We start from the raw sequence: 20569 nt of genomic DNA on the forward strand, positions 1-20569 counted from the left end.
TTTATTTACACTGAGCCACTTTTCTAAGCTGGTAGTGCTTCCTGGCACTTTTCTTTGCTCACAACAGATTACCTGAAACATGTTTGAAAAAGGTTTTGTCAGCGGGGAAATACTGAGTGAGTTCATTCAGTTTTTAGGAAATGACCCATAGTTATAAATTACAGCATAAGAGCGATTACAATGGTTCATATCTTATTATTTTTTTATCTGGTTTTCTGTCACAATGGTGACAAGTCACAATGGTGACGATGGTCATACCACTATTAGGTTAATGAACTCTAATAGTGACGTTTCTCCCTAGTAGGTCAATGAACCTAACTGAGAGAAATAGTAATGCGCACAATACCCCACTAACCAATAAATCAAGATATCCACGACTTAGTCCCTGTAATTATAACACTTTGAAAATAATTTGGAGTATTGTAAAACAGTTGATAAAAAGAGAATGACTCACATTGCAGATTTAACGAGCAGTGTATAAGCCTACTGATTAGCCTTGATTATTTCTAATCTAACAATAATGCACACAAAACAGGATTAGTGATCAATACAGCAGTTACGATAATTCCCCGAGATCAATTTTGACAATGAATGTCCAAGTGCAATACTTCGGCTCATTTATCAAAATGACAAACGATAAAGTATAGTACTTCAACTCGTATATCGAATTATCGACAACGACAAAGTACAATGCTTCGGCTCATTATCGAATTATCGACAACGATAAAGCATAGCCCAATGTGGGCGGCACTTAGACATTCTTTGAATGTATTGATTCTGGAAACTGAATCGTAATAGCGATCGAGTAATTACCCTGTTCTGCGGCAGCGATTCGATAATTGTGTGTGTGTGTTGGACTGTTTTGCTTATAACTCGACCTACGTAACTCCGCTTTTCGTCGTTCCAGTGCCAAAATTCAAGTCCCAACCCCTGCTATTTATACTGAGATTTTGACACCGTCGCGTAGCGCGAGGGGGTACCCCCTTAGGCGTCGCGCTACGCGAGTGACCACCCTATTTTCATAGAGTAGCCCTTCGTGCGTGTAGGCTTGCTGTGTTGTCAGTTTCTTAAAATTCGATTTTTATAATTAGTTATGAAGATAATCGTTGGCTAGGGTTTATCCCCCCTTGAGTTTTAGGGCCCTGATTCTGATTCTGAAAATTCTGAAAATTTTAGGGTTTGTGTAGAATCACTTGGGTGTCTCAATTAGAGTTTCCTTAATAGCTAATTACTATCCTAATTAGGGATTTTAGTGACAGTTGTTACAGTCGCCATCACCACAAACCGCACCACCACAAAACCGCGAATCACCGTTCGTCTCCGAAATATCTGCAGCCACCATCTCTTTTGCAGATCTGTGATGGGATTGCAAATCAGAGGGGTTTGGAGGATATTAGAGATGGGTTGCAGATCGGAGGGCCGCCGGAGAAACGAGGGGGACGCCGTAGAAACGAGAAGGCAGCCGGAGGAGGTGAGGTGTTTGGGGTCGCCGGAGTGAGGGGTGTGGCGGCGGATGAGGGGCTTCAACATCATCTGTATCATCATCATCGTCAACGACGGGAGAGATGGGTTTGGGTTTGGGATCGCCGGTGGGGGTTTGGGTTCGCCGGTGTGTGTGTATGCTTGGTTCAAAAATGGAGTGACAAAAGAGGTGGATGAAGAAATACAGTTGACAAAAATGGATTAAAAGAGGTGGAGAGAGACAGGTTCTTCTGAACATAATAAATAAGGGGAGAGAGTGAAATGATATTTAATGGTAAATGACCAAATTACCCTTTTGAATGGCAGAATCTAATTGGTTGAGAGTGGTTCTCGCGGTTCTTACAACTGGGGGTAGTTCCTATTTTAGCGGCTCCCTATATATATATATATATATATATATATATATATATATATATATACACTTAATAAGATTTATATTAGATATGTCCCCGAGTTTTCTTATGACATCTGGACATTAAGGGAATCAAATAAAGTCTAACGTATATATGATAGGTTCCCACGTCACGTACCTCATTGAAACTTCTCTTGTAGCATTTCTAGAGATATTAAAGATCAGTGGGAGCATTAAGTGTCTTAATAATAACTTGTAATAGTTACAAGAGGTGGGGGAGTAAAAACTGTTGGTGCACTACATCTGTTGACTTCGTCTTGGATCGAGTTTTAGTCTTAGAGTGTTAGATCAGGGCATGTTTTACTAGAAAACAAGAGATTGTATAGGTGTTTGTTATAGGTTTCGCTTCAAGGGTCTCATAGGATGGTTCCGCTTGTATGTCATGATGGTTCCGCTTGAATGTCAGTTGAAGGTTTCGCTTGAACGAAACCTCAACACATATATATAGTCTTTCAAGCGAAACATTTGTAACAGTCTTGTAACTCGTACCGAAGTGCTGCCGGATCGAGATTTGAATGTAAACTGTCAGAAATCAATGCAACGAGAAGTTTAAAGTAATTTGCTAGCTGTTCCTAAGTCAAATACTTGTTTTCCGCACCTGTATTTGGCGAAAACTCCTCTGAACGACTCGTTCGGGTCGAGACACGATCCTACAATTGGTATCCGAGCTTCAGGAGGAGGAGTTCTGCAGAGAATAGCTGGAATTTATCAAGATTTTTTTCTTCTACACCTTCTTTCTTCAGTTCAGACATTTTCACTGGTCAAATTTAGTTCAAAATTTCATGGATTATGTGAAATAGTGTATAGACAAATCCTGGAAAGTTTGGTGTCAAAATTCACATTAAAAATGGGTCAAAAATGCTCGTGAATAGGTTCCGCTTATTCGGTCATTTCATGGTTTCACTTCAAAGAACAAGATAGTTCCGCTTCTAGATACATCAGTTCGAAGGTTTCGCTTCAACGTTCAGTGGTTTCACCTTAAAGTTTCGCTTCAAAAACACTTCCGCTTCAAGGTTCCGCTTCAAAGATCAGATTGGTTTCGCTTATTTGAACTTCATAGTTTCGCTTGTTTGTACCTTGTGGTTTCGCTTCAGTGTACCATTGTCTGAGTAGTTTCGCTTGAAAGGCTGTTGTGAGAATTTTGTAAAAATTTGAAAATGGACGAGGAATTTTTCAACGCATTCGCTACTCCGGTTACACCGATCACTTTTGCACAAAATACAATGCTAGAAAACGAAACGGGTACAATGCAAAAACCGCCCAAACTCATGAACATAGAAGAATTTAAAGGTTGGGAAGGTCGTTTTAAGAATTGGGTACAAGCTAATTACCTAGATGCTTGGGAATGTGTCGAGAAAAAATATGTTCGACCAATGAATGATGATGAAGAGCCTGTTCCGATAAAAGATCTAAGTGCTGATGCTAGAAAGAAGTACAAAGATGAGAAAATGATGCTGAGTCTTCTTCAACAAGCAGTGAAAGAGGATATTATGGTGCTTTTGCAACACAATGGAAGTGAAGAAATGGTCAAAAGCAAGAAATCGCTTCTAAAGAAAGAATTTGATCTGTTTCGCAGGTTAAAGAATGAAAGTACAAGAGAGATTATCGAAAGATACTGCAATTTGCTTGCTAACATGAAGAGATTGAGTATTGAGAAAAGCAATGAAGAGTTGATTGAAAAACTTGTTGATTCTTTGCCTTATGAAACTTGGGGCACATATCTTATGATGTTAAGAAACAAGAAAGGTTTTAGCAATTTGACACTTAGCAAGTTCATTGAAAAGATCGAAGCTCAAGAAATGGAACAACGAAAGGTTATTCGAATGAAAGATTTTGATGGTGAACAGGATATCGGATTATACTATAAAGTAGGGGTGAATGAGAAATCATCAAATCTATCTCCGAAAATTGAAACTGCCTACAGTGTCAAGAATTCATCTGAAAGCTCATCTAAAGGATCAAGCAGCAAAACAAGTTTTACATCATTTCCATCTTTTGATCCAAACATTTCAGCAACTAAAAATGGGAAGAAACTTCAGTGCAATATTGTATTAAATCTTGAAAATGATCAAGATTATTCTGAGGAAGTTTCTAGAAACCAAATATCTTTATTAGGAATGGTTTTGGAATCTTACAGCTGTTTTGTTGCAGGTCGTATCGGGAATCCAATGCTAACAAAGGAAGACTATGACCAGATAGATGCTGAAGAGATGGAGCTAATGGACATAAAGTGGTGTTTGGCTAGTGTGTTACGAAGAGCTGAGAAATTTAAGCAGATCACGGGGAGAGATGGTCTTCGTGAGGCAAATATTTCTACTTTAGGTTTCGATAAATCTAAAGTCACTTGTTTTCGGTGCAGGAAAAAAGGACATTTCAAAAGGGAGTGCACTAACCGCCAAGCAAATGGAGCTCAGAATCCTTTCAATAACAACAATGATTACTACAGAAAAGTCATCTACCATCAGGTTGCTCAATCACCATCACAGCAAAATCAACATCAAGCACAAACTGCACATGGAAGACCAATAATTGAAGATTCTGAAAAGAAAGCATGTGTGGTTAATCCAGATGAAAAGAAGTCATTCAATTGGGATAATTATATTCCAGATAATGCAAAAGCTTGTTTGATTGATCAAGAAGATGAAAAGTTACCAGAGGGTTTCAGCTGGGAAAATTTTACTTGGGATGATTTTATTCCTGATCAAACTAGAGCTTACACTGCTTTCACGGCAAAGGTTGAAGATGATAGTGATGATGATACTGAGTATTGGGCAAGAAAATTCAAAGCTGATATGAAGTTGCTTGCTGAAAGTGATAGTGAAGATGAAAAAGCCAAGAAGAAAAAGAAAAAGATCAAAACACCAGTGAGCAGTGATGATGAAGATGTTCCAGTGATAAGAAGACAAAAGGTGAAAGAAGTTCCTAAATTCAAGGTTGAGGAAGAAGTTGATGCGAAAAAGATTCCAGTAAATTGTGAGAACTGTGAAGCTATAAAAAGGCAGAACAGCACACTGATTTACAACTTGAACAGTTTGAAGGAATCTTACGATGTGCTGAACAAAGCAATGAACCAATACAACCAAACGAGTGAAGAACAAGAAACAGCAATGAGGACACTTCAGGGAGCATTCATGATAAAGCAGAAAGTTGTGAATAACTACATTGAGAAGTGTACTGCTTTGGAACAAAAGCTTGAGTTGCAAAGAATTGAAACTGAAAGAGTTGACCGTTTGTTAAAAAGTTACTCATGTACTTCCTATGTCATTGACAGGATTTATCCGACGACTGAAAGTATGAAGGCATGGGAAGATGATGAGGTAACTGAAGAAAAGGAAGCTGAAAAAATTGCTGATGAAAAGACTTTGGAAAATAAGAAGAATGACACGAAGAAAAAGACTGACAAGAAAGATTCTGGTAAGAAACAAGGTGTCAGTTATAACAAGTGTCCACCCTCGCTGGAAAATGGATATTTGCCAAGATATCCAAACGATGAAAGAGTCAAAAAGGCAACAAATTTACAGTGGGAGTCGGAGTCATCAGTCAATCTACCAGATAGTATTGATGCTGTTTTTACATCATCTGACACTGATCAACAGTCTCAATTGATGAAGAAAGTCGTGGATCATGTGTTAGAAAACGATGAAATAGAGGAGTCAAAGTCGGAGTTCGCGTCAGAGTCAAAGTCTGAGTCAAGCATTCCATGTCAAACAGAAAAACAGGGCAAAATAGTTTATGATAGAAAATTTCCGTTATCAAAATCTAATTTGGATGATGGATTGTTCAAAGTTGCTTACACATTGAATGATTCTGACAAATTATATTCTGATGAAGAATTTCCAATAAGAGGTGTCAAAACTGAACTGATAAAAAAGGTTTTCAAACTCACAGAAATTAATATTTCTGAAATAAAAGACTTATGTCTTAATGAAAAACCTAAAAAATACACCTCAAGAATACAACAAAAATTAAACAAGAAAAAGGGTTACGGTTCTGGTTCTGGTTTCCAAAAGAAATAAAACCATAACGGTAATTTCAAAAAGAAAGGTCTTGGTTTTACTCCTACAGAAAAACAGAAAAATGAAAAATATGTTCGTGATTTTAAATCCAAAATGACATTTGTTTCAGGAACATCATCTGAAGAAGAAAAGAAAGCATTCTGGAGGCAGTCAAACAATGAGTTCCTTGCAAAGAAGCAAGATGAAATGAAGCAGATGACTGAGCAGAAGAAAGATACGAGAACCTGTTTCCAATGCAACACTATTGGACATATTGCCAGAGACTGTTCTAAGGAAATAGCACCAAAACAGGGAGTATTTTGTAAACTCAAAGAAAAAGTAGTTGAGTTTGAACCACCAATTGATAGAACAAAATTGTTTAAAGATTCTACATTTGAAATTGGTAAGAGTTCGAAAAAGTTTTACAAGAAGAGAGCCAAATCTGACAACCAGAAATGGGTTGTTAAGAAGGTTGGTGAAAGCTCTAGCGATGATTCTGATGGGTCAAAATTAGAGGAGCTATCTTCGGGCGATGAAACTGATTCCACAAAGTCAGTTGAGCCACAAGTTGTTTCAAAATGTGAAGCTGATGTAAAAGATGAAAAATCAGTTCCGATTGTGAATGATGAGGAGTTTCCATTACTTCGGGCTGAGAATTATAAAAAGAAAATTGGTAAAATTGAAATTTCTAACCAATTTTATAATGATAAACAGGAATTTGATGCTGAGAAGGTCTTTTACCCCAAGGTAAAACATATCTTTGGCAAGATGATTGATCGAAAAGTCAAAGGGGTTAAAGAATTTTATGAGAAGAAAACAAAGAAAGAAAAGGTTGAACCATCCCTGGTTTGTGACTGGGATGGTACATATTATGAACAGTAAGTCTCAGGACTTGCCGGAGCTCCCAGGTTGGTAAGCGTGGAGCATGAATCGGCATCTTTCTTGAATTTTATTCGGTAATGTCAATCATACAAACGGTAAAGAGGTTTGTTTGTGTGTGTTGTTCAAGTGGTTAGAAAATTTGAGTGTGCATAGTTTGTGCATATGGTAAATCAAGGACATTAATTTGTACTTGTATTTTCCTACAAGCTATTGAGAGACAATATGATGAATCACATCCCCGTCCCTACAAGTGGTAAAATCAATCAAATTTATTTTCCAGAAAAACCATTTTGATTAAAACAAACTTAAGTGTTTTGAAATCTAAATGGGAAAATAGTTTGTTGATAGGGGGAGTTCTGATTGTTTATGCCTAATGAATGGTGATTTGATGTGATTTGATATCAGTTGTCATGTTCTGTACAGTTTATTTTCAATTTTCATTAGATGTATTTGAATTTTAGGGGGAGTAAGAAATCTTAGAAAATCCAAAAACATTAGAAAATTTGAAAAAGTAAAAAATATGATAAAATCAAAAATGAGTTTTTGTTGCATAAAAGAGGAAATGATAGTACATCAGTGGACTATCACAACACGCTAAAGAAATGTAAAGTCAAAATGTGATGAACAATCTTACTGCGGATGTGTCAGTAGATTTTTGCACACTTAGTAAATTGAGATGAGATATAAACCTAAATTCAAACTTGCTTGATTCGTGGGTAACTATTCTTGAATATATGGGTAACCCCCGAAATCTTGTTTGAAAGGTCCCGTATTCTGAGATACTAGGTCTTTATGCTCAGTGATATCTGGGGTATTATTCCGGGACTTCTGCTGTATGGAAGTACTGACCTAGTCCCCGAATAATACTTTCTGCAAAAAGCTTTGAAATATAAGCTCGCCCTCAGCAAGCTGATGAAACAATAAAATTGATAGCCGCTGCTGTTGTAATCAAAAGATCCTCTAAATGGGACTCACCTAAAGTCGAAGCCGTCATCTCTCTGCGTATACGGAAGTATCGACCTGAGCTCTCACGGCCCTCGCATATAACCCCTTTACAGATATCATCTGTGGTATACTCACCTGTAAGACTGAATATTGGGATCTGGATACAGGAGTATATTCAACTGGAGTGATACACAATTAAGTTTAAGTTTCTAAAACATTAATATCGTATCTTGAATCGATTGAAATTTGTGTGAAAATTTAAAGTGGACCAATATACTGACAATCTAGGTAAATTGTTTAGAACTGAGAATGTTTAAAGCTTAACGGTGTTAGTGATTTGTCTTAAAGCTGATATGATCCTCTTGCACGAACTCACAAAAATATTGTCTGTAAATAGTTCATTTCTGCATTTACTTTATTTCAGAAAAACCAAAAAGATTTTAGGTGTGTTTTAGCATAAATTTTGAAAAAGTAAAAAAGATTTTCGACAACTGATATTGAAGAACAGATTTTCAAAATTCCAAGTGCTAAACATGATGAGCATATGGTTTGGGATAGTTTGTTTTGTTTTGATAAGAAACAGGTTACAACTCTCAAGTGGTTCATCAGTATTTGAGTGATTGATTGATTTGTGATAAGTTTTAAGTGGTGTCTATATGCTTAAATGTTTGTCATAAAACTTATATTTGTGGTAGAGTTTTGTTCAGGAAAAGTCATTATTTGAGGGGGAGTGAATGTTTGAGCTGAGAAACTCAAAAGATGTCAACATCAAAGTGAGGGAGTCTGTTGGTGATAAAAGAAAGAGATGAAGATAGAAAGAGAGAAGCCCAGAGACTGTTCAGACTGAAGATGTGAAGACACAACATTGTCGTGACTCGATGGACGACTCCGTCAACATCTGAGGGGGAGTCTGTTGGTGCACTACATCTGTTGACTTCATCTTGGATCGAGTTTTAGTCTTAGAGTGTTAGATCAGGGCATGTTTTACTAGAAAACAAGAGATTGTATAGGTGTTTGTTATAGGTTTCGCTTCAAGGGTCTCATAGGATGGTTCCGCTTGTATGTCATGATGGTTCCGCTTGAATGTCAGTTGAAGGTTTCGCTTGAACGACATGTATGCTCAAGCGAAACCTCAACACATATATATAGTCTTTCAAGCGAAACATTTGTAACAGTCTTGTAACTCGTACCGAAGTGCTGCCGATCGAGATTTGAATGTAAACTGTCAGAAATCAATGCAAAGAGAAGTTTAAAGTAATTTGCTAGCTGTTCCTAAGTCAAATACTTGTTTTCCGCACCTGTATTTGACGAAAACTCCTCTGAACGACTCGTTCGGGTCGAGACACGATCCTACAAAAACTTTATATTACTTCAATTTACACCTCTTGTACAAGACACCGCTCCATCACGACACTGTTCCATCAAAACTTGTCTCCTTAAAATCTAATGCTACTCTTACAAAAGTTTTATTGTTGCTTAATTGTGGGCACACTTAGATTTCTTACCTAAACTAACATAATCCTCAACAAGAGAAACTACAATGACTAACGTCATTAATTTGTGTTTCTCTATTAGAATTTGTTGGTCGTTAAATATTGACCCTAAGCATGCTGAGTTCCTAAAGATTTCTAAGGTCAGTGGGAGCAGTCAAAGTTCTTATCATGACTTGCAAGAAATACAAGAGGCGGGGGGGAAGAGAGTCATTAAATTGTACTCCAGAATTTAACTCCGATTACACCTCTTGTAAACATACTGCACCAACTCTTACAAACTTAGAATCCTGAAAATGATAGCAACCTAACCAAGAGCTAATCCATCAAACTGAAACTTTTAAACCTACTCACCTACTAACTTTGATGATTACATAACCTCCCTAACTGAAGTTGAAATGGATTTTGGAAATGTTTAATGATCCTATCTCTTCAAATTAAGCCATTAGTGTCAATCAATCCTCTGAATGGAATAAAACTGTTTTCTAGTAAAACTGATTTTATGTGTTCGTATAACGTTTGGGATTTGATTGAATTACCTAAGAGTGTTCATAACTAAACCAAATCCTAATATAAGCGTTAAGACACGAAGAAGCATGATTGATTGTCAAAGGTTGTACTCAGGAAGAGATAAATTATTAAAGAATCTTTATTACATATCTAACAAAAGATTTCATGGAGGATCATCACTGATCTAGTAGCTTATAATAGTTTAAAGCTACATTAGATGAACATTAAAAACAATTTTCCTTAACAAATGGCTGACATATTTACATGTTCATAAAACAACCTGAAAGTTCCAAACTGAAGGTTAAAGAACACTTTATTTGTAAGCCAATAAAATCCATGTATGGGTTAATGCAAACATCATAATGTGATGAAAACTTAACGTAATCATTTTCATCAAGAACCAAGTGGATTAATGTACCTACCTCAAGAAGAGTGGGAACAACTAAAATAAACTTGTCTATATAGATGACATTCTTTTGACAAGAATATGTTACATAAGTCAAAGCATTGTTAACACAAACTTTGATATAATAGATCTCAGTTATATCTCTTACGTGATAGATATCATAACATACTGAGATAGATCCAATGGGACATTAGTTCCGTTCCATAAGTTTAACATTAAATGGGTCCTTACTATGTAACAAACAATATTGCTCTCCTTTAGAGGATAATAGGATAAATGAGATTATTTCCTTACGCTTCATTAATTAGAAGCCTTAAGTAAGTTCCAGTCTATACTCGTTTAGATATTACTCACATTGCAACACACTAGATATGTCTAGATTAACGCGAAGCATTTAATAGAGTATTACAATATCTTTAAAAGAAACGAGAGGCTATGATTTGAAGAAGAAGTGAGAACTCAAACCGGTTTATTACTTTAACTTTGTAGTGTTCAAAGATGACAAAATGTTATTTCGGGTATATCTTTATGTCAGCAGACAAAACCTATCTCATGGAGAAGTCATAATGGACTGATATCAACAACCTAAGTTATAACGACATAATATAGTCACTAAATGTTGTTGGAAATTTACCAGTGGACTCATAAGTTTAGTAACTCCATTTAATTATTATTTTGAAGACTTAGTGTGATAAAGTCAGCTACCATGACTCCTTGAACAGTAACAGTTTAAGAGGTGCTGCATTAAGTTTCGATACACAATTAATTATTCGTTTATGAACGAATTGAGGAAACTAAGTCTTTGTATCGAATACATTCATGATATGCTTAAGGATCCTATAACTGAAGGGCTATTACCCATAAGTCTTATTAAGAGAGCTCATAGACGGGTAGTAATTGATGGTCGTGCGCAACTGCATATCATACTATGAAAGACTAAGTATTAGTTAATTTTCCTCATCAGTTTGATTTTGTATGTCTTTAAGAATATGTCAAGCCGGCATAATGGTATATAGACAAATAAAATTACAAATCAAACAATGGGCTTATGTGTATTTTGATCATAACGATTAGGTTTTAAATTAAGGCTATAGTATGACTAGTGGGGGTCCTGAGTCGCATAATGATTCACCGGCTGTATTTCTCTGCTATAGTTCTTGTTCAAGGCTAAAATGAGTGTTAACTCCTGATCAGGCTTATCTAATACTCATAGTAAATGATTACTCGGCTAAGTGGGAGAATGTAAGATTAAATATATATTATTTTATATTTAATCTAGTAGCCATTATAATCATTTACATTATATAGATCAAAATATATAACAACCTATTAAATAGTTAGTTGGTAATTGTTGATGGGCCTTATTACCCTTATTAACTAATTAGGGTTTCCTGTTGGGTGCATATATAAGAAGACTTATGTAGAGGTTCCAGGGTTAGACACATAACCTAATTACTCTCATAACATCAAATCGCCTCCTCTCCTATACCGGTTACCCTTTATCGGTTCTCTTATCACCATCATTAGATTGCACCCTAAGGAGGAACCAAATCAAGCTGACAATCATGTCAAACACTATTGCTGCGTCTCCATCTGGATTCTCTGCTGGGCTGTACTGATACAATCATGTATGTTATTCATGATTTCCATTATGCCTAAAACAGAACTGATCAACACATTTAACTTTTTTCTAATACTTTGTAGCTGCAATATGGCCTATCATTCTCTAAAGAGTTGTTACGTTCTATTAACACACGATGACTTATAATGATCAATACGGTTATTATCAATATGGCTAGCCCATTAATTTAGTGGTAGCCTTTTTTTTTTTGGTCTTGGGCTAACTTTATCAATTATATTTGGGCCTTCTTTCAATTCTATTATTGTTAATTTGTGCTTATTTTATCATTCAGACTTAATTATTCTACAAGTTTTCGAGTTGTAAAATGTTTGTGCTTATAAGAAAAATTGGATTTTACTAAAATCAAGTATCATATTTTTTGGTTAGGGGTATCGTCGTATTTTTTAAGGGTAACCTTTGTATAAAACCAAAAAAAATTAAAAAAAAAAAACACTACGTCTACGGGGTTGAGCCGTAGCCCGTGCGAGTGCATGGAGAAGGTTATGGTGTTTTGTCATTATGTTTTTTGGTTTTGTATTTATTTGGAGATTCCATACCTTAAAATTGTAGTCTGTTCAATGATGAACCCTTTTGGCTCTGTTCCGTTTTTACCTAACCTTTTCTTATTTAACCCAACATATATATATATATATATAGGGGAAGGTTCATTTGAGAAGAAAATTTTATTGAGAAAAAAAAAGAATAAAAGGGTACAATTGTAAAACATTAAATAGTTTTTTCTCATCTCATTTATTATTACGTTTGACTAATTAATTAGTCATTAAGACTATAATCCTCCACACTAAATATTTTTGCCTACACACATCAAAAGTTATCCTACACATTTTGAAATTTATCCTACACATATTGAAATTTATCCTACACAACTCGTAATTTATCCTACACGCCTCGTATTTATCCTACACTATAAATGAATTTTTATTTTTATTTTTTGTGAAAAATATATATCTTAAAAATAAGTTACAAATTTAATATAGTTAGTTATTAAAGATGAAACTACCAATTAATGATGTATGTATGTTTACTAATATACCCTTATAGTTACATTAAGTATAAATATTAAATGAAGTCTAATGTAGCATTTCTATTGGTTGAAATTTCTTCTTTTTTCTTCTTACAAAGAATTTCTTCTCATTTGAACTCTCCACTATATATATATATATATATATATATATATTATAGGATAATGCTCTATAAGAAACCCTTGAATTTTAGCAAACTTTGCAAACCCAATGCATGGTCTAGATTTTGCCACGTGTCCATAGTAAATATCATATTCTTTTTGTCCTTGAGGGCATTATGGTATTTTCACATCTATCTTAGATATCTTCCCCTATTTGATTTGACAATAATTAATACCCATCACATCCAAATCTACTTTCAAAACCCAAGATCCACTATTCAAAACCTCCATTTTTTCATTAACTTCATCTCTGTGTTTCAAGATCCACCCTTTCAAAACCTCCATTTTCCATTAACTTCATATCTTTTTCAAGTTCTACCCAAGATCCATTTCCATGAACTTCATTTCGGTTTCAAGATCCACCATTTTAAAACCTCCATTTAAAGATCCCCACTGACGGGAACGTCATTCACAACGAGTTCCCTACTGACGAGCACAAGAATGATCAAGGTTTTTCATCCTTTTTTTATGGGTTCGAGTTTTTTTTTCTTTTTTATACCCCTAATTCAACTTTACATGTTAATTTCTTAAAAGAAATCGAAGAACCAAGATACTTTCGAAGAATCATGATCCTGTCAATAATAAGTTGGTTTTGATTTTTAATTGTCATTTACTTTGATTTTCGTTCTTCACAATTGGTTTTATTTTTTCCAGAATTAAGAATGTTGCCAAAAGATTAATTATTTTTCAATACCATTGATTATTGTTTCAAAAAAAATGACGTTTATAGGTAATAAATTTCAATACTATTGATTTTAGTTTGGTTTTCATTCTCCTGGTGTTTATAAATTTTGATTTTGATTCATGGATTACTTGTTTTGGTTTCAAACTCGTTTGATTTTGATCCATGGATTAGTTATTTTTGTGTTAAAAAAATGTGTTTGTTGGTTTGGGGATTTTGAGCTGAACAGTAACTGTTTTTTGTTGGTTTGGTTGCCTTGTTTGGTGCTTTTTAATCTGAATAGTAACTGTTTTTTGTTGGTTAGGTTGCTTTGTTTTGGGCTTTTGATCTGAATAGATCTATGGTTTTCATTTTTTATTTTTAGATGTCTAATAATCGGCACATCTGTTTTTAGAAACGAAAAGCCAAGTTTGTCTTACAGGACAACCAACGTAACACGTGTTATAGTCTGAACTCCTGTTTCACAGATAAGCCAAGTTTGTCTTACAGCACAACCAACGTAACACGTGTTATAGTCTGAACTCGTGTTTCACAGCTAAACAATAGTAACTGTTTTTGTGATGTTATTTGAGAAAAAAGATTTTCTAGCTATGAATGTGTTAATATTTATGTCTGGTTAACGACTTAACGGTTATCTTATCTTTTTGTTTATTAGGAAGGTGATGGATACAAGGGATATAAGATCCAATTCTCGGGACCGTTGGTTTCGTCAAACGTGGATCAGATACTCAAGGATCATGACCATGTTTATGTTGCAGCACAACACAACTAACACGTGTTATAGTTTGAACTTCTCGGACATGCATGTGTTACATGTGACATGAAACCCATGTACAACGTCACACGTGTTATGTGTGACATGAAAACACATTTTTATAACTTCCCTGGCATACGCACACCCACATGTTTACAAACCGTTTCAAGACCGACCCAAACAATACAGCAAGGGTAGCCACTGAAAAGCTAAGGCAGCAACGATAGCCGCTGAAAAGCTAAGGCAAACGGTATGGACTTAACACATTCTGGAAGTCTTAACACACGTTATAAAAGAGGCTTAACACACGTTATATCAGGTATACTATGTTATTAAGTTACTATTGGAGTTTATGCATCCATTCTGGAAGTCTTAACACACGTTATACAATATTAACTTGTATGTTCCATACATATTAACTTGCAAACCACTTTCATATACATGAATACAAGCCGGGTTATAATGGATGCTTACATGTTATCATATGTATACAAGTGGGGTTACAACAAGATTACGATATTAACTAAGCTCACCATTAAACTCGTCGCCCCCGTCGACTGTTTTCACCCTTGTCACATGTTAAGCAATTACATGTTCCGAACAGACAAATTGTAACACATGTTAGATCAGTATATACACATCATGGTGTTTTGTAAACCCCTAGCTCATACATGAATATATGTCAGGTTACAAAAAGATTATAATAGAGGCTTAACACATGTTATACATTCCAAAATGTGCAAAACAAACACATGTTATAAACGAACGAAGAGTTCTTTCCCACGTTATATATCATTCTAACAGGGGCTTAACACATGTTATACATGAACACATGTAAGGTTACATCATGGTGTTCTGTTACAGCTTGAACCACCAACACATGTTATAAATGAACGAAGATTTCTTTCCCAAAGGATGTGACTTTCATATACATGAATACAAGTCGGGTTACGGTGTTACAATATTAACTTGATGTTGAAATATGGACGATTTGCAGTATAAAGAAGTGCTGGGTAAATGGTCTTTGAAAAAATGTCCTTATTTAGCATTATTTTTTCATTTGATATTAGTTTATCAATAGGTTTATGTTTTAATTTCATGTAAGTTTTAGATTCTTTGATTATTAGGTTATCAATAGGTTATCAAGAAGTGCTGGGTAAATGGTCACTTGATATCATCACATGGCAACCGGTAAGTTTGTAATTTGAACCTACTACGTCGATACGTCCCAGATGATTCAAGAGGATTGTAAAAAGAGTGAAAATTGTAGACCTCTGAAGTCTGAACCCTCAAATTAATTCATAGAAATCTAGAAATCTGATGAAAGGATGAGGTAAGTGGTGAGGTATGCTTTAGACTCTTACGCTATCGTGTAATTAATATAGATGTTTTAGATAGTGTACGGATATGAGGTTCAGTAATTAACATGTTTTTGTATATTTATTTTGCAGAATGATTCCAAATTTTGTGGGCAACTTTCTTTTGGTACAAAGGTAATTAAGTTACTCAAATTGAATTTATTCAACATCGATCATTATTCAATGTGTAAACGAGCCAGTTTTGATCGTATTTTCGCTTCCATCCTGCAGACAATTGCAGCAATCCCTGTGGAACCACAAGGGGTGTTACAATTTGGGTCTACTAATAAGGTTAGTAAGCCAACCTTAAAAATATGTAGCTTTAAGTTTTTATATAAATTGTCAACATAATTTTTACAAATCTAATGAATTACTTGTGTGGTCAGATTCTGGAGAACACAGATTTCATACATCAAACGAAAACAATGTTTAACGAAATTGTTAACGGAAATTTATCAACAATTTCATCTTCTTCACCAAATGGAATGTTTACGTCCTTGACACCATCAAAAGATTCCTATTTTGGATACATGTATGTTGATAATAACCAGTCTACTACAGATTTACAACCAAACATCGGTTCGGGTTTGACTTCCTTTAAAGAACCATTTCAAGACATGTTTGACTTACCCGAACGGTGAAAAGGTATTTACTTTTAAAGAACACTAAATATTGTCATATTACAAGTGTTTGATTTGGACCCTTTAGTAACTAATTAAATAATTGATTCCTTTTGATTTTATAGATGAGCATTGACTGTTTGTTGGATCGAACGATTAAACACATGCTTTTCTTGCAAAGTGTAACGAAACATGCTGACAGAATCAAACAAGTCGATGAGCCAAAGGTGATCATAGACTCATAGTTCATCTCTTTACATGCATAGGCTCATTTTAAACTCTTAAATCTTGCTGTAACTGAAGATTATGTTTTTTTTCAGTATAATGGCGTCATTCAAAATAACCATTCAAATGATCCGAACAACAACGGTGTGACATGGGCATGTGAGGTCGGAAATCAAACGATGAGTTGTCCGCTAATAGTAGAGGACCTTAGTACCCCGGGACAAAAGCTCATAGAGATAAAAAAAAGTTAAATAACACAAGATATGATTTTTAATTACTGTGTTTTCTGTGTTAGTGAAATTAAATCATTTAGTGAAATTCAACATGTTTTGTGGGTTTGTTATGCTTCTCTTGTGTCTAAACTTAATCAGTCGACAAGTTTAATGTATTCTGAAGTATAATGCGATGTGAATTCATTAAATAATTTCACATCATATCTTACATATAATCGTAGGCTTACATTCAATGTTTACGATGTACCCACGTCCATCGGACGGGTGTCCACCTAGTAATAAAATAATATAAGTTTTTATTTTAATATATAAAATAATAAAAACATATATTAGTTGAGAATGTATACGTGTCTTCTGCTTCATGATTCAAAATGAATCATGCCTTTACGTGATCTCCAAGTTCAATGTATATAAATAGGAGCATCCTACAACAATTCAAATTGTTCAACCTTCTTTCTATTCCTTTATCTCGCTATCGCCCTCTCTCTCTCTAAAATTATATTTTTTATTTTTTCAACCATAATAATAATAAGGCACTGCCCCGTTTTAAGTGTTTTAACCCCTGATCACTGATACCCTGTCTGATTCATCTAGGGCCCCGTAACGCATGTCAAGGCTGTGCCCGACTAAGTTCGTTGGGGTTCTGTCTCGTGACGTAGGGATAAAGTTGAATTGGGTTATTATATTTAACGCGAGTACATTATATATTTATTAAATAGGTCAGTAGTTATACCCAATATTCTACCAAGAGGCTTTTAGTTGAACCCTAAAGTTATAAAGTGAGTCCATTCTCTTTTCTCACAATTTGTGAGTCATTCTCCTTTTTATCACCTTTTTGTGATACAGTTATATTTAAAATTGCTTTTCAAAATCCTAAATATTTATCAGCTATACTTACAATGATTAAGTTTTTGTATTCTGCAATAACTGTCGGTATGGGAAGTTTTATACATTACTTGACCCTCGTTACTATTGGTCAAAAAGTTAGCCAATAGTAGCATGACCACAAGCACGGGGGAATTGTGCCCCAGTAGCCATAGCCTATAACTAATATTATTTCTACATTACTATATTAAATTATTAATAAATTTAATATATGATTGAAATAAATATCAATGAGGTGTATATAAAATAGAGCTTTGTAGTATACTGAAACATTTTAAACATTATTAAAATGTATTAGTTATATTAAAGAAAATATAATTAATAAAATAACAAGTGATACACAGGATCATTAAAATATAAGTTTACTAGGAAGCAATTTTGATACAAGGTAATATATTTATCGTAGTTTTATATTTTATGTATTTAATTAATACATGTTAATAGAAACCATACTTTTATATATCCTTTAATATATTAATCATTATTAAAATATATTAATTATATTAAAGAAAATATAATTAATAAACATTAGTAATATTAAAGAAAATATATTTAATAAACCTATATTACTATTAATATTAAAAAATAATATTTAGTCATTAAATGTATATCATGATAAAATGTCACACCCCCAAAATACCACATGCAGAAACACCGCGGGACGTGTGATGTATCAGGATCCAAGCCACCAATCACATTGAACTACGCATAATATTTAAATAAAACATTCCATTATTTTCAAAACATAGATCCAAAACATAAGTTAAACCCAAGTAGTTTGTTCAGCGGAAGCATAAAGTAAATTGTAAATCAATTGTTCTAAAACTAGTTTTCATAATCAACGAGCATATATCCAAGAGTCACGACCCATGACCACTCCAGCACTCCCAGATAGCAAGTCCATATCATAAATCTAACGACCTACAAGCATCAAGACAAGTGTGTTAGACGACGCTGGTGAGTTCAAAGTTTTGTTAACGTGTTTAGTTACCAGATATGTGTATAAAACAGTTCAACAGTTCAACAATTTGATTTGATGTTCTTATTAACTCGATTACCGCAGATGGCTACAATATGTATTTGCCCAACTCCAATGTCTCTATCAAAACATTGGTCATGCTTTAAGGAAATTAGTTCACGCCCGTCCTCCCCGGTACGGTGTGAGGGTGCCAAACCTAATAGCGCTATCAACTAATGACCTCGTTGCCTCCCCGACAACTATCGGTAGATGTAAGGGGTCTTATATGATAGAAGCTGAGTAAAATAACAAACATCCCAATAACCTGACATTCCTCCCTGGAACGTTACCCGATATCCCTCCCCGGGATGCATGCTTGGAAAAAGAGCAGTGAACTCACCTTTGGTTTGCTCGATAAGATTAGTTACTTTGTTTAACAGTTGACCAAACATGTCCTATCATGGTTACCGATAACAATCATTTTCATACTCACGTTGCACCACTTATTTTGTCACACGTTACACAAGTTACGTTCATGAAACATACACATCATCATACAATTATAACAGTTGGTCATGCATACAATCAGTACATACATTTTAGTTGATGTTCAATTCTTCCAATATCCGTTTGTTGGTGTGATCACATTTAGAAATCACAAATCCTAGCAGTGTGCAAATTACATGATATGCCTACGGCCCAACACCAAGTCATAGTCCAACAAAAATAAAAATAACATAAGGTTTACTGAAGTGCACGGCCCGAAACAAATGGTCCACTAACCGTGTGTGTGTAGCCTACTATGCACCTTAGGAAGCATTATATATCAATTCTTTGTAATGTTAATATGTATAACTCAAGAGTTCCATTATTCACATATCCTTTTATACAGACATCACGATTGGTATAATATAACCCAAACAAATTGTGTGTGTGTGCGGCCCACTAAGAAGCGGCCTACACCGAGTGTGTGATGACCAGTTAGTGCAGTCCAATTAGCATTTAAAGTCCACCAATACAACTATGCACGGCTTATGTTGTACAGTCCACTAACGAAGCATGTGGTCAACTCAAAGACTCAAGACATGCACATGCAATCCTACTGTTGTATTTAATATAAACTAGACAACCCACATGACAAATGCATACGTGTGTGGACTTAAATCTAACAACCTAACAACCATCGTGACAAGTGCATTGCAAGACAAATGACATTGACTTTTAATTTTTCTAAATGACTAAACATTCCTTTTATAATTATAATGGTGTGCAATTTAATCATGTGTGGGGGCATCAAAAACATGTGCGGTGTGGTACATATGTACAGTAACCAACATGCAAAGCCTAACCATATCTTTAATCTGATTTATACTAGCCATGTAATCATCATGTATAGACCTTCATCTCCTATCCTAACATGCAAAGCCTAACCATATTACACGTTTCACATGGACCCACTTTCATTGATGCACTCAAAGACTCAATGATGACTCACTTTGAAACTCTAATTACACTAAACAATTACTACACATAAACATCACCAATTCATATACGAAGTCCGAACATAATTATATCAGGATCAACTACCAGGTACCTGATTAAAATTATTAGATTACCATTAAATTTACTAATCCAAACTCTCGAGTCCATGCATATCGTTATAATTCCAAAACTGACACATGTATTAACATATTGTCGAGTAACAATAGGCAACTAATTAATTCATAGGATCCTAACGCATCCATTACATTAATTATTCATCCTTTATAAACTCTAACTATGCTGTTCATATTACCCATTCATCAATAATAATCCAACAGTAATTATCATATGATCATGCATACTACTATGACACATAATATCACATATAATCATATGTTCATGCCATCATCAAGAACCACAAACAA

Source organism: Helianthus annuus, chromosome 4 (assembly GCF_002127325.2).
Source record: "Helianthus annuus cultivar XRQ/B chromosome 4, HanXRQr2.0-SUNRISE, whole genome shotgun sequence".
Classification (NCBI taxonomy): Eukaryota; Viridiplantae; Streptophyta; class Magnoliopsida; order Asterales; family Asteraceae; genus Helianthus; species Helianthus annuus.